The 13,331-nt window shown below is 42.9% G+C and overlaps 1 protein-coding gene across 1 annotated transcript in view; it reads left to right on the top strand.

Moving 5' to 3' along the window:
- ldlrad4b (low density lipoprotein receptor class A domain containing 4b) overlaps positions 1–13,331 on the top strand; it is a 56,637-nt gene that overhangs the window by 9,705 nt on the left and 33,601 nt on the right. The gene's annotated exons all lie outside the window — the stretch shown is intronic.

Here is a 13,331-nt window from a genome sequence, read left to right as displayed (position 1 = left end):
AAATAAAATCACCATAAATCGTCATGAATGCGATTTTCTAGTTGTTTTGGTTTGTTCCAACGGTCAGACATGTATTCATTATAGAGTCCAGAGAAATTTAAAAAATGTACAAAATTTCACAATCTTGTGAAATGTAATCCCTTGCTGTCTGGTTTTTAGATTTCGTTCGTGTAAACATCCATACGCATTACAAAAGTCCGGCATCATCCATGAATTCAGCATTACCTAGCTACTTCCTATGACAAGACCCCTGTTCCAAGATGGCGGCAGTTTTGACGCATGCTTAGAACCCCAAGGCGACATCTAGTGTTTATATCTATGTCGGTTAGAACTACAAACACGAGTGAAAAGTGTTTTTAAAAAAAACTACAGACATGGATGACGCGCGAGTCCGGCGGTTATGTAGAGAGGTTTAGATAAAGGGGTTTGTCATTAATTATCAGTATCTAACCTCACGAACATGTATTTATTCAATGTTGTCTACATTATTGCATCTGCAACAGCATTGTGAACTTTTGTAAAGATATGTTTAGCCATACCTTTTAAATGCATCATTATATTCAAAATACAAACACATAAGGAGAGTGTAACGTAATTACTACGGAAGCAATTGCAAGTAACAATATTTATTGGAAGCTCAAAACACAGTCCACAGACAGGCAAGGTTGAAAACTCAGTACGTGGTTCACAGACAGGCAAGGTAGAAAACTCAGTACGTGGTTCACAGACAGGCAGGTAAGTGGCGCAGGGACTCGATGGTCAGATGAATACAGTGCAGGTGAAGTGAGGTGACGATCAACAAGACGAATCCAGAACATCCACAGGGAACAGACAGGAACAACGAAGGATACTGGAACGAAGAGGGATCAAACACCGGACATCACAAACAACGATCTGACAATGGAGATGAGAAATGGGTGAGATTAAATAGACCGGGATGATAGACTGCAGCTGGTGATGAGTGATTACTGAATGAGCTCTGATGAGCAGCCACGCCCCTCTAATCAACACACACACATATGTAACAACAGAAACACGAGACATGAATGAGACATAGGATTTACCCACCGTGACAGTACCCCCTTCCCTAGGAACGCCTCCTGGCGTTCCCAGACTCCCTTACCTGTCGATTGTAATCATCGATAAGGGAGTGATCCAGAATGTCTCTAGCTGGCACCCAACTTCTCTCCTCCGGACCGTAACCTTCCCAGTCCACCAAGTACTGTAATCCGCGTCCCCTCCGTCTCGAGTCCAGAATACGATTAACCGAATATGTGGATTCCCCATCTACGAGGCGCGGCGGGGGGGGAACCCGGACTGGCGGATTAATGCGAGCATAAAAGACGGGTTTAATTTTGGAAACATGAAAGACGGGATGGATTCTCCTGTACACTTGAGAAAGATTCAGGCGGACTGTCACCGGACTAATGATTTTGGTGACAGCAAACGGGCCAATGAATTTAGGTGCAAGTTTATTCGAAACGGAACGGAGAGGAATATCCTTGGTAGAAAGCCACACTTTAGAACCGACGACGTATACGGGAGGCTTCCGCCGGTGGCGATCGGCTTTGGCCTTGGTGCGCGCCCCCACTTGGAGTAGAGTCTCACGGGCTCTCGTCCAAGTGCGATGACACCTCTGGACGAAGGCGTGGGCGGAGGGGACCGCGACTTCGGATTCCAGACTAGGAAAAATTGGTGGCTGGTAACCTACGCTACACTCAAATGGTGATAGGCCCGTGGATGACACTGGCAACGTATTGTGGGCGTACTCCACCATAGAAAGTTGCTGACTCCACGAGGAAGGATTCTTGGACACTAAACATCGCAACATTCGTTCCAAATCCTGGTTGGCGCGCTCAGTTTGACCATTGCTCTGGGGGTGGAACCCAGAGGACAGACTCACAGTCGCCCCCAGAAGTTTACAAAACTCTCTCCAAAATTTGGATACAAATTGGGGTCCTCTGTCAGAAACCACGTCTGTCGGGAGGCCATGAATCCGAAAGACGTGGTCAACGACAGTGACCGCTGTCTCCTTGGCTGAGGGTAATTTGGGCAAGGGAATGAAATGGGCCGCCTTCGAGAACCGGTCCACCACGGTCAAAACTACCGTGTGACCCTGGGAGGGTGGGAGGGCGGTAATAAAATCTAGTGCGATATGGGACCAGGGTCTCGAAGGCACCGGCAGCGGTTGGAGTAACCCGTCCGGAGGTCGATTGGAAGTCTTACCTGTGGCACAAACTGAGCAAGCCAATACAAAACTGCGAACATCACAAGCCATGAGAGGCCACCAGAATCGTTGCTTGACTAAAAACATAGTACGATTGACTCCTGGGTGACAAGCCACATTGGAACAGTGACCCCACTGAATAACGCTGGACCGTAAACTCTCCGGCACAAACAACCGGTTCGGTGGGCAACGAGTCGGAGGCGTTACCCCTTCTAAGGCCTTCTTGACCTTCGATTCGACCTCCCATGTGAGTGTAGAGATGAATAGATTCTCAGGTAAAATGCACTCGGGAGTAGACGGGCGATCGGAACGGTCAAAAATGCGCGATAAAGAATCGGGTTTGATGTTTTTAGAACCCGGGCGGTACGAGAGAGTAAAGTCAAAACGTCCGAAAAAAAAAGAGCCCACCGAGCCTGCCTGGAATTGAGTCTTTTAGCCGTACGAATGTATTCCAAATTCTTGTGATCGGTCCAGACGATAAAAGGTACCCCCGACCCTTCTAACCAGTGGCGCCACTCTTCCAATGCTAACTTGACTGCCAACAACTCTCTGTTGCCAATGTCATAATTGCTTTCGGCAGGTGACAAACGATGGGAAAAAAACGCGCAAGGGTGCATCTTGTCGTCTGAAGGAGAGCGCTGGGATAACACTGCACCTACCCCCACCTCTGACGCATCGACCTCCACCACGAACTGACGTGATGGATCAGGGGTTATCAGGATGGGAGCTGAAACAAAGCAGCTCTTCAGTTTGGCAAACGCAGCTTCTGCTGCGTCTGACCACCTGAACGTCGTTCTGGGGGAGGTCAAGGCAGTCAGAGGCGCGGCTAGTCGGCTGAAATTGCGAATAAAACGCCGGTAAAAATTGGCGAACCCCAGAAACCTCAGTAGGGCCTTACGGGAATCAGGACTTGGCCAATTTACCACAGCCTTAACCTTGTCAGGATCCATGCGCATTCCCTCAACCGAGATGATGTGACCTAGGAAAGGAACAGACTGTGCATGAAACACGCATTTCTCCGCCTTGACAAAAAGCCCATTCTCTAACAACCTCTGAAGCACCTGTCGTACGTGTTGCACGTGTTCCTGGAGAGACGATGAAAAAATCAATATATCATCTAGGTAGACATATATGAATTGATCGATCATGTCTCGCAACACGTCATTGACAAGTGCTTGGAAGACCGCTGGGCTATTGGACAAGCCGAAAGGCATGACCAAATATTCAAAGTGCCCCCTAGGGGTGTTAAATGCGGTCTTCCATTCATCCCCCTCCCTAATGCGGACCAAATGATAAGCATTTCTTAAATCCAATTTCGTGAAGACGGATGCTCCTTGCAACCTCTCGAAAGCTGAAGACATCAATGGCAAAGGATATGTATTCTTTACCGTGATGTTGTTCAGCCCCCGGTAATCAATACAAGGTCGCAACGATCCATCCTTTTTCCCCACAAAAAAGAACCCCGCCCCCGCAGGAGAAGAGGAAGGGCGGATGAACCCTGTTGCTAGAGAATCAGAAATGTATTTCTCCATGACCTCTCTCTCTGGGACAGAGAGTGAATATAATTTGCCCTTAGGCGGAGACGTACCTGGCAATAATTCTATAGCACAGTCATAGGGACGATGTGGAGGGAGAGAATCAGCCCGAGACTTACTGAACACCTCCTTCAGATCCCGATACTCCGTGGGCACGTTAGATAAATCCACTGTCTCCTCCTGTAACACATGAACAGAAACAGACGGACAAGCAGAGACAAGACAGGACTTATGACAAAAACTGCTCCAAGCCGCTACGGATTTGAGTTGCCAGTCTATTTTGGGATTGTGACGAGTGAGCCATGGGTGACCAAGAACTATGGGTGCAAGCTGAGTGTCCAGGATGAAGAATGAGATGGTTTCTGAGTGATTGCCTGATGTGGTGAGGATGATATCTTCAGTAACCAGAGATATGGTGGGGAGTTTCTGACCGTTGAGGGCGTGAACTGCAATCTGATGGGTGAGTGGTTTGAGGGGAACTTGGTGCTTGAGTGCAAAGTTGTGATCCATGAAGTTACCTTCGGCGCCCGAGTCCAGAAGTGCATGACAATCGTGACGGTGGTTGGACCATCGGAGTCTAACCGGAAGGAGAGTCGATGTCGATGAGGTCTTCTCGGCGGAGATCCCACCCGATAGTAGCCTCATACTTACTACCGGGCTGGGCCTTTTAACGGGCAGTTGTAGGCAAAGTGTCCCGCTCCTCCACAGTACAAGCAAAGGCCCTGGGATCTCCGCCTCTCCCTCTCCTCCCGGGAAAGCCGGGCTCGACCTACCTGCATGGGCTCGGGATCGTAGACGGGGCTGACCGCGTCCCCACCTCCAGCACGGTGACCCTCCGATTCCGCCGAAGAACGGTAGTTGGGTCCTCTTCGCTCCACACGAGACAGTCTGGCGTCCACTCTCAGTGCTAGCGCGATTAAATCGTTGAGTTTCGGTGGTAAGTCCATGGCATAAATCTCCTTTTGGACGCGGTCAGCCAACCCATGCAGGAACATATCCCACTGCGCCTCCTCGTTCCATTGGCTCTCCGCCGCCAGGGTCCGAAACTCGATCGAGTAGTCCGACACGGATCGATGTCCTTGACGTAACTCGGCCAGCAATCTGGCCGCTTCTCTGCCTCCCAAGGTACGGTCGAAGACCCGTTTCATCTCGTCGGAGAGCGCTTGGAACGAGGTGCAGCAGTCTTCCTGGTTTTCCCACACCGCCGTTCCCCATAGTGCCGCTCTCCCAGTCAGCAGCGTTAGCACGAAAGCCACTTTAGTTCTTTCCTCCCGGAAGGTTCTGGGCTGGAGGGAGAAATGCATGGAGCATCTAGTTAGGAAAGCTCGACAAAAATTGGGTTCACCTGAGTATGTCTCTGGGGCTGGTAATCGTGGTTCCGACTGGGAGGGGTCCACTGGTGGTATTTGGGGAATCGGCGGTGGGACCGGCGCAGCGGGAATACGCAGCTGTTGGACTTGCTGGGTGAGCCCGGACACCTGCGCCACTAACGCCTGAACAGCACGAGCGGTGTCGTTGATGTTTCTCTCTTGATTCTCCATCCGCCGTCTGCTGTTATTGACGAAATCCTCCAACGTCTCAGGATTGTCACTCGCTGCTTCCATTTCTGGTCAGATCGTTCTGTAACGTAATTACTACGGAAGCAATTGCAAGTAACAATATTTATTGGAAGCTCAAAACACAGTCCACAGACAGGCAAGGTTGAAAACTCAGTACGTGGTTCACAGACAGGCAAGGTAGAAAACTCAGTACGTGGTTCACAGACAGGCAGGTAAGTGGCGCAGGGACTCGATGGTCAGATGAATACAGTGCAGGTGAAGTGAGGTGACGATCAACAAGACGAATCCAGAACATCCACAGGGAACAGACAGGAACAACGAAGGATACTGGAACGAAGAGGGATCAAACACCGGACATCACAAACAACGATCTGACAATGGAGATGAGAAATGGGTGAGATTAAATAGACCGGGATGATAGACTGCAGCTGGTGATGAGTGATTACTGAATGAGCTCTGATGAGCAGCCACGCCCCTCTAATCAACACACACACATATGTAACAACAGAAACACGAGACATGAATGAGACATAGGATTTACCCACCGTGACAGAGAGTCTCCGCATGAAAGAACCACGACTGGCAGATGAACGTGCTCTCTGTCAAATTAGATTGAATGGAGGATTTTAACTGTGACAAGATGATTGACAGAGCAGTTTACAGTGACAGGATGCACGCATAGGATGCACGCAAGAGATCTGTCCGTTAAAGATGACGTGATTGTATGTCAAAAAGTTTGCCTAATCTTTTGCTACACACTCAAAAGTATTTACTTTTTCTTCACAAAAAGGGTACATACTTTTAGGTCGTAGTATAAGTAGGCGAATTGGGACTGGACCCGGGTCCTTATGTTAATTGCAGTATGTCGGGCAGGAAATCAAAATCAACCGTCAACCTATGGCTTATTTGAAACATAAGTAGTATCAACTTTACATGGCTGCACGCTAACGTTAAAGGCAGGGTAGGTGATTTGTTCCAGAAACTTTTTTTTTTAAATGTTGGTTAAAGTCTCTTCACATCCTGATAGCAATCACTAAGTTAAGTGGTCTAAATGTGTATGTGTATAGGCTACCGTCTGTGGAAGGCATAGGATCATACAAAATGTGTCCAATCATTGAATTTGGTCTGAATGTAATATTTATTTAATGTAAGATATGATCCTACCTGCCTGTAAACATATATTTTCATACCTCCGTGCACCCTGCTCGCGCATAACTTACATGACATGTCAGCGCGTTTCAGATGCAGAGTTAGACAGATGTCAGTCACCGAGCATTGCAACCAAAACAGCAGCCACCTTTTACAGTTCCTCCTGATCCAAAACAAAGAGCATATGCTGCGTTCTCGCCATAACTACTGTAATTTGTAAGAGATGGAAACCCCTGACGTTATACTCGGAGCGGTTTGTAACTCAAATTTATGCATTTCAATGGCAACACTATCCACACCGAAATTTATCTGCAGTAGTGAGGTGGTATGCTGCCCTACAAAGGCTAAGCGCAGTAACTACACATTTGAGCTAAGACTTCTAATGGGCTTTATGACATGTGTTCTGTCTTGTGAAAAAATATCTGGGTTAAATTATGTTCCGTTTCGGAGATGCATTACCACTAATCTACCCATAACATGTTTGACTGGCTGGTATAAAAACTTTAAAGGCCCTTTTCTCCGTTTCTTTGTTTGCGTAGTTACTGCACTTAGCCTTTGTAGGGCAGTATGGATCAGTGCTATTTAAGCTGTTTTTTGTTCATTATTATTGTTATGTTATGTTACATGAGGTAGTTTAACGCTGTCTCTTGTGTCGCTTTTGTTTGCTTTTTTGTTTGTGACATGTGTTTTGAAGGAGGCGTGGCTTTGGAGATGTTCTGAAGGGAGGGTGGGATCTTATGCTTTCAAAACTAACTCGCTATTGCTAGCCTACCCTACCTTTAACCAAGGGGGTAATCCATCAGCCGGAAACTGAAGCCTTGCGGGAGCCGCCATTGTAGCAGAACTTCACCTGCTGTTAGCATTCCATTGACTCCCGTTCATTTTGGCATCACTTTGACAGCAAATAACTTTACAGCTGAGGTGTCCAAAGATTTAATTTGTCCATTATTTATTTCTAAAGAAACACGACAATGTATAAAAGGCTCCATTACTTTGTATCTTACGTTATGACCCCGTAGAAGCCGTTTTTGTTAAAAACAGGCTAACGATTGCGTCATAACCACGCGACATTATGTCGCACAATAGAGGCATAGTATAGACAGCAGGTGAAGCTCGCAGGCAATCTTTTACTGTCTATGAGGCAATCGGGGGGACATAGAGGCATAAAGTCAAGGGAGAAGCCCATAGATAGAGAGTCCATAAAAACAATGGGACAAAATATTTCAACAACGTTTTTGAGGAATTAGGTGATTCAGATTTGTCTTGCCACAGCTACTAGAAGATTAACAAAGTTCAGGCTGTCGTCAAGTTCAGTTTGAGCCTGCGCAGTCGCTCAGCCATCAGACAGGAAGTGCAATAATCGGGCTTCAGCCTTCTCCGCTGAAATCAATGGGGTCGCTGTGTCCATTTCTTTTACTGTCTATGCCTTTAACCTAGATTTGTGCACCAATATTAGGCGCATATCCTAGTGTTTGTGCGGAGTCTGGAAGCTTAATTATAACATCCTTATAAATGACATTGAGGCGCCGGTTCCTTGCGATTCCTTGCATTTATTTTCCTGATAACAGATACGAGTTAAAAACGACCTTCATTTTTGTCATACAGATAATACATCATTTGAAACTGTAAAGGGTCTACTTTTATTTGAGTAAACTCACAATAACAACAAAACGTTGTGCTTTTGTAAAATAAAGAAAACCAACAGGATGCACTTTCTGCCGTCTCGATCTCTGTGAACTGGAGAGCTTCACAAAAATGAAGCGAAACTCAGCATTTATTACTTGCCTCACAGACATGAGAAATATATCTATAGAAAGCTTGAATGTCTACTTTTAAACAAGCTAATTTGAAAAAAATACTCTTGATTATGTAATCTGTATGAAAGGTGCATTTCTCTCTGAAGGCGGTATCCACAGTAGTGGCAAGTCAGCATCGTCAACTTCATCTTTGCATATGACTCTGACTCGGAAAAAAGTAGTTTATTAAAAAAAAAAAAAAAATCCCCTTTGCTATTTTTTCCAACAGAATCATAATCATTAATTTTGCCAGTGCTTTGTGGCACGCTTTATGCATACGCTTGAGCGCGGAATAGGCTACATGCCTATATTTTGTCTAGGGCTGCAACTAACGATTATTTTGATAATCGATTAATCAGACGATTATTTTTTCGATTAATCGATTAATCGGATAGAAATTAAATTAGATTTTTTTTATTATAACTAAATAAAACCGTAAATCAGGGTATTTATGTGTAAAAGTGTACTTTAAAAAGTGCAAAAGCCACACATTGAGTTTTACTAATATCAATATTTGCATTGTTTTTAATGATAATTGCTGATGGCAAGTTGACAAACATGATTATTGTTAAAAAAATGATATCCAACATATTATGTTTTTGTTTTTTTTGTTAAAACAAATTTACACAGACATGTTGTTCAGATGTGAATATCTGAACTAAAAACAAACTAAAAACATATAAAATATATAAGTCATTTAATTTTTATTTAAAATTAATTATATATAAGGAATATAAGGATAAAGAATATAATATATATTATATATAATATATAAAAGAATAATATAAGGATAAATTGATTAAATAAATATAGAAAGACTGAAAACAATTGTGTGAACGTAGAGCCGCAGTAGATCGCGTTTGAAAAACAATTAAAACTTAGTAGACAAATGCTATAAAAAGAGAACGGAATGGAGGTAACGTTACCCAGCAAGCTAACAGGCTTGAGTAAAGGACAGGAGAAATTATGCATTAGTGCACAAGCATTCGCTGAAAACCACTGAGTACAGTGACTAAAAAACAATATTTTACTGCTGCTGTTATTAACTGCCTTTATATTTAGTGCTTCGCTTTGTAAAGACCGTTTTAATTTAACCTATTTCTGCGGTAGCGCTATTTTAATCCATCACTTACGTTGCGAGCGAACTGATTGCGCAACCTGATGCTCGAGACAAAATACAGACATCCCAAGATCCCGGAAGTCCCGGGAGTCTCCCGCATATTGATTGCGGCTCCCTGATGCCCGCGAATTAGTTCAAACTCCCGAAATCTAGAGCGCGCAAGCAAGAGCGCGCATGCGAGACAGAAGAGACTGCTCCAAACCGTGTAGCGCGCGCGCTCGGCAGAGCGCCTGAGGGAGAGAGACCTTGCGTGTGTGTGCGTACCAGTAAACGCTCCCCGTGACGTAAGCAGACCAACTAATCGATAATGACATTCGTTGACAGCGATTTTCATAATCGATTATAATCGATTTTATCGATTAGTTGTTGCAGCCCTAATTTTGTCTATATCTTTTAAATATAGCCTCATTATGGTTTAGTATTTATAAATGAATATAAATTTGCGATTTGTCGACTAATGGTTTAAATGAGTCAGGGGCAGCCCTACTAAATAGTGAAATGTGTTATGTTTAAGAATGTAATTACCTGTGAAATCTTTTAATTCTCTCACAAGGGGTGGTGATTTTGCAACCTAAAATGGGTTGTTGACAAAAAAAAAAGGTTGAGGACCCCTGGTCTAGTTCTTTCTGATGTGCTTTGTTCTGTCTCCTGTCAGCCACATTTTGTCTCAGTTTGGCAGCACTAAAACTGCAACATGACTTGTTCACATACGCACCTATAAACTGACTAACCCAGACAGCTGAGTCATCATTTGTTAACCTGCAGATCCTGGTTGTCAGGTCAACTTAGGACCCGTGCAGGAAAAGGGTTAATCTGTCTGATTAGCGCCAGACATTAATAAGTCTTTCACTTTGCTTGAACCATCTGTTGTAATCGACTTTTTATGGACTCTACATGCAAGAGAATAAATTATTTCCTTGTCCATGTACACTGAAAAAAAAATCACTCAAAAATTGGTTGTAAATTTCAAAGAAACAGCATGTAACACATTGAATTAAACATGACATTTTGAAGTAGAATATTTGAAATAATATTTTGTGGTAAAATGTACCCCAATAATCTTTTATTTACTACTTTGAAAATTATTTTACAGTGTAATGAATGGGTTAATTTACAATGAACTGGTCATTATTGCAAAGCAAACCCTTTCAGGATGATAAAAAAAACACTTTCTCGCCTTGGTCTTGATCATTATGTTGGGGTTTATTTTGCTACAGACTGACAGGCAAGGTAGCAGCTATTAGTCATTTTTCCTAATGGATAATGACATGGGCTGTTATGATGTTGAGTCTGGCTGGATGAATCAGTTTAGCGAATAGTTGTTCCTAAGAGCTTCATCATGATTTAACCAGGCACAGAGAGTGAGAAAGAGACTGACCCCCTACTGAGATCGCATTACACAGACCGACAGATACAGAGAATATTTTAGCAGCCATTTATTGCAGTCATTTAGTGGTTTTAAGCATGGCTGTTGTTCAGCCTATCCATCAAACTATGTGTATTAGATGAGAGAGTCAACACATGTGGAGAGTTCAGTGTCCTAATGCGATTCTGTGTCTATTTGACTTGATTTTATATTATTATTTTTATTTTATTTTATGCACTGATATTAAAATTCTGGGCGAAAGTACCAAGATAGTAAGTCTATTCAACATATATATGTAGATGTTGATCCAAACCAAAATTGAACCATTTTATTGACCAAAAATGACTACTTTTCTTTCAACATCGAATATAAATGTATATGTTACAGATCAAAGAAAGGAGCACAAAACATTGATACTTCAACATTCTTCTGAACTTGAATCTTAGAAATGTAAAGAATGTCTTCAAGGAAGCGCTTGAAATTCCAGGGATATTTTGTTATCACATGAGCTCTTTTTTGGGTCAACAGCTTAAAATATTGTCTGTAAGGGAAAACATTGTGTTTTTACAGTAACCAATCACACGTTTCTTTAAAATCAATCACATGCTTACAAGGTTACTCTGAGATCCCATCAACACCAATGAACCTCTTACATTTAGATAACCTTTGCCATTATTTAACAAAAGCTAATCTTTAAGAACACTAATTATTCATTAACACTGTTAAATATAATCATTAGCCAATCTCAAAATAAATCTTCATTTTTATAATGCACATAATAATATTGTGATTTCTGAATTCACTTGTAGCATTTAAATGACATATTTTTAGTGTTTTAGTTTAGACAATATAGTATTGAATTTTGAAATCCTCATAACATGAAAATAGTTATTGCTTTTGACCGAATTATATAATTTAAAGGAGAACTCCGGGCAATTTTTAAGTTAATCTTGATCGTTAGACCTCTGTGAGTACTGACTATAGAAAAAAAAAAGAACCGGATTGGTGCTTGCTACGCGGAGCTGCGACCGCGAATGCCCAGAGCTCCCACCCAGCTAAAACGGCAGCTATGGGGGCATATACATAAAGAGCGTTTTTGAGTCTCTTGACATGTCTGTCCAACATGAACAGGGACCCTACATGTGAACAAGATGCGTTTAGCAACTAAGCCATTGTTTCAACTCACCTAAATAGTCTAAATAGTCAAATGCGGTAATCTTTAGAGCGTAGTACTTCTACGGGAGTTTGCACATCAAGTTGAAGTACAACTAGCCACAACCGCAGAATCTCGAGGTCATGAAAAGGAAGACGATGAAAATTTAAGCTCTTATTTTCGCATTCTGTTGCCACAATTCGGAAAGGCACAAACACGAACCATTTCTTCTTCACTTGTAAGCAACTCTGATCTTAACTCATCGCACATGATCAATGCTCCTCCTACCTGGACATTGTTTACCTTTTCCAGCTACAGCACGGGACTGCAGCGCGAGACTACAGCTTGCCGTCTAAAAGACTATTTAGGTGAGTTGAAACAATGGCTAAGTTCCTAAACGCATCTTGTTCACATGTAGGGTCCCTGTTAATGTTGGACAGACATTTTAATTGCATTTTGTGTCTGTTAAGAGGCTCAAAAACGCTCTTTATGTCCATGCCCCCATAGCTGCCGTTTTAGCTGAGGGAGAGCTCTGGGCATTCGCGGTCGCAGCTCCGCGTAGCAAGCACCAATCGATTTCGTTTTTTTTCTATAGTCAGTACTCACAAAGGTCTAACGATCAAGATTAACTTAAAAATTGCCCGGAGTTCTCCTTTAAGGAAAATAATAGAATTTTGACATTAGTTTGATTTATATTTATTAATTTAGATATATTCAAATATATTATCAATATATTTAATTCTTAATATTATACTGTATCTGATATAAAAAATGTTGTTTTTACATCCCTGGTCTGAACAACGCATTAGATACTTGGTTTGTAGAGCAGAACTACTAAGGAAAGGAGGAAAAAAGAGATAACAATGAAAACAAGTGAATCTAAACATCTGCCAGATGTTCGTCTATGTTATCGGCGATGGGTGTATACTGTCCTGAAACGACCTCGGTTGACTGTGTGTGAGTGTGTCTCAGTCTTTGTTTGACTTGGACAGCGTTCTCTTGTTTCACGTGTGTGTAATATTATTTATTGTGTGATGGATCCGTGCTCTGGCTGTGCGGCTTGCGGCAGGGGTCAGACGAGGTGAGGGCTTGCCGTGTTTCTAAGTAACACAGTCGATGTGTAGTCTGCAGTCTGGGCTCAGCGCGGCGTCCACTGGGATGTCGGAGAGCTTTAAAGGTTGTCTGAGGACACGTTCTGACTGTCTTTGAGTCTTCTCCAAATGAAAATGGAGTTATTGTTTTTTTTGTTTTTTTTTGTTGAGAAGTTAAATCAATGATAATAAGCCACAGAAGCATTAGCTGTGGCTTGTGAGAACTATGTCCAGTAAAGTGTTTTGTCATGTTATGTAACCGTCATTAACGGCTGACGCTCCTGCTGGGGTTTGAAGACTCTAATGTGCATCTCTTCACAGGAACTTGATGTTTT

Source organism: Siphateles boraxobius, unplaced genomic scaffold, assembly GCF_051911475.1.
Source record: "Siphateles boraxobius isolate OS27281-9 unplaced genomic scaffold, OSU_SipBor_1 12, whole genome shotgun sequence".
Lineage (NCBI taxonomy): Eukaryota > Metazoa > Chordata > Actinopteri > Cypriniformes > Leuciscidae > Siphateles > Siphateles boraxobius.
The sequence above is the reverse complement of the archived record's forward strand: the minus strand, read 5'-3'. Positions and strand labels throughout refer to the sequence as shown.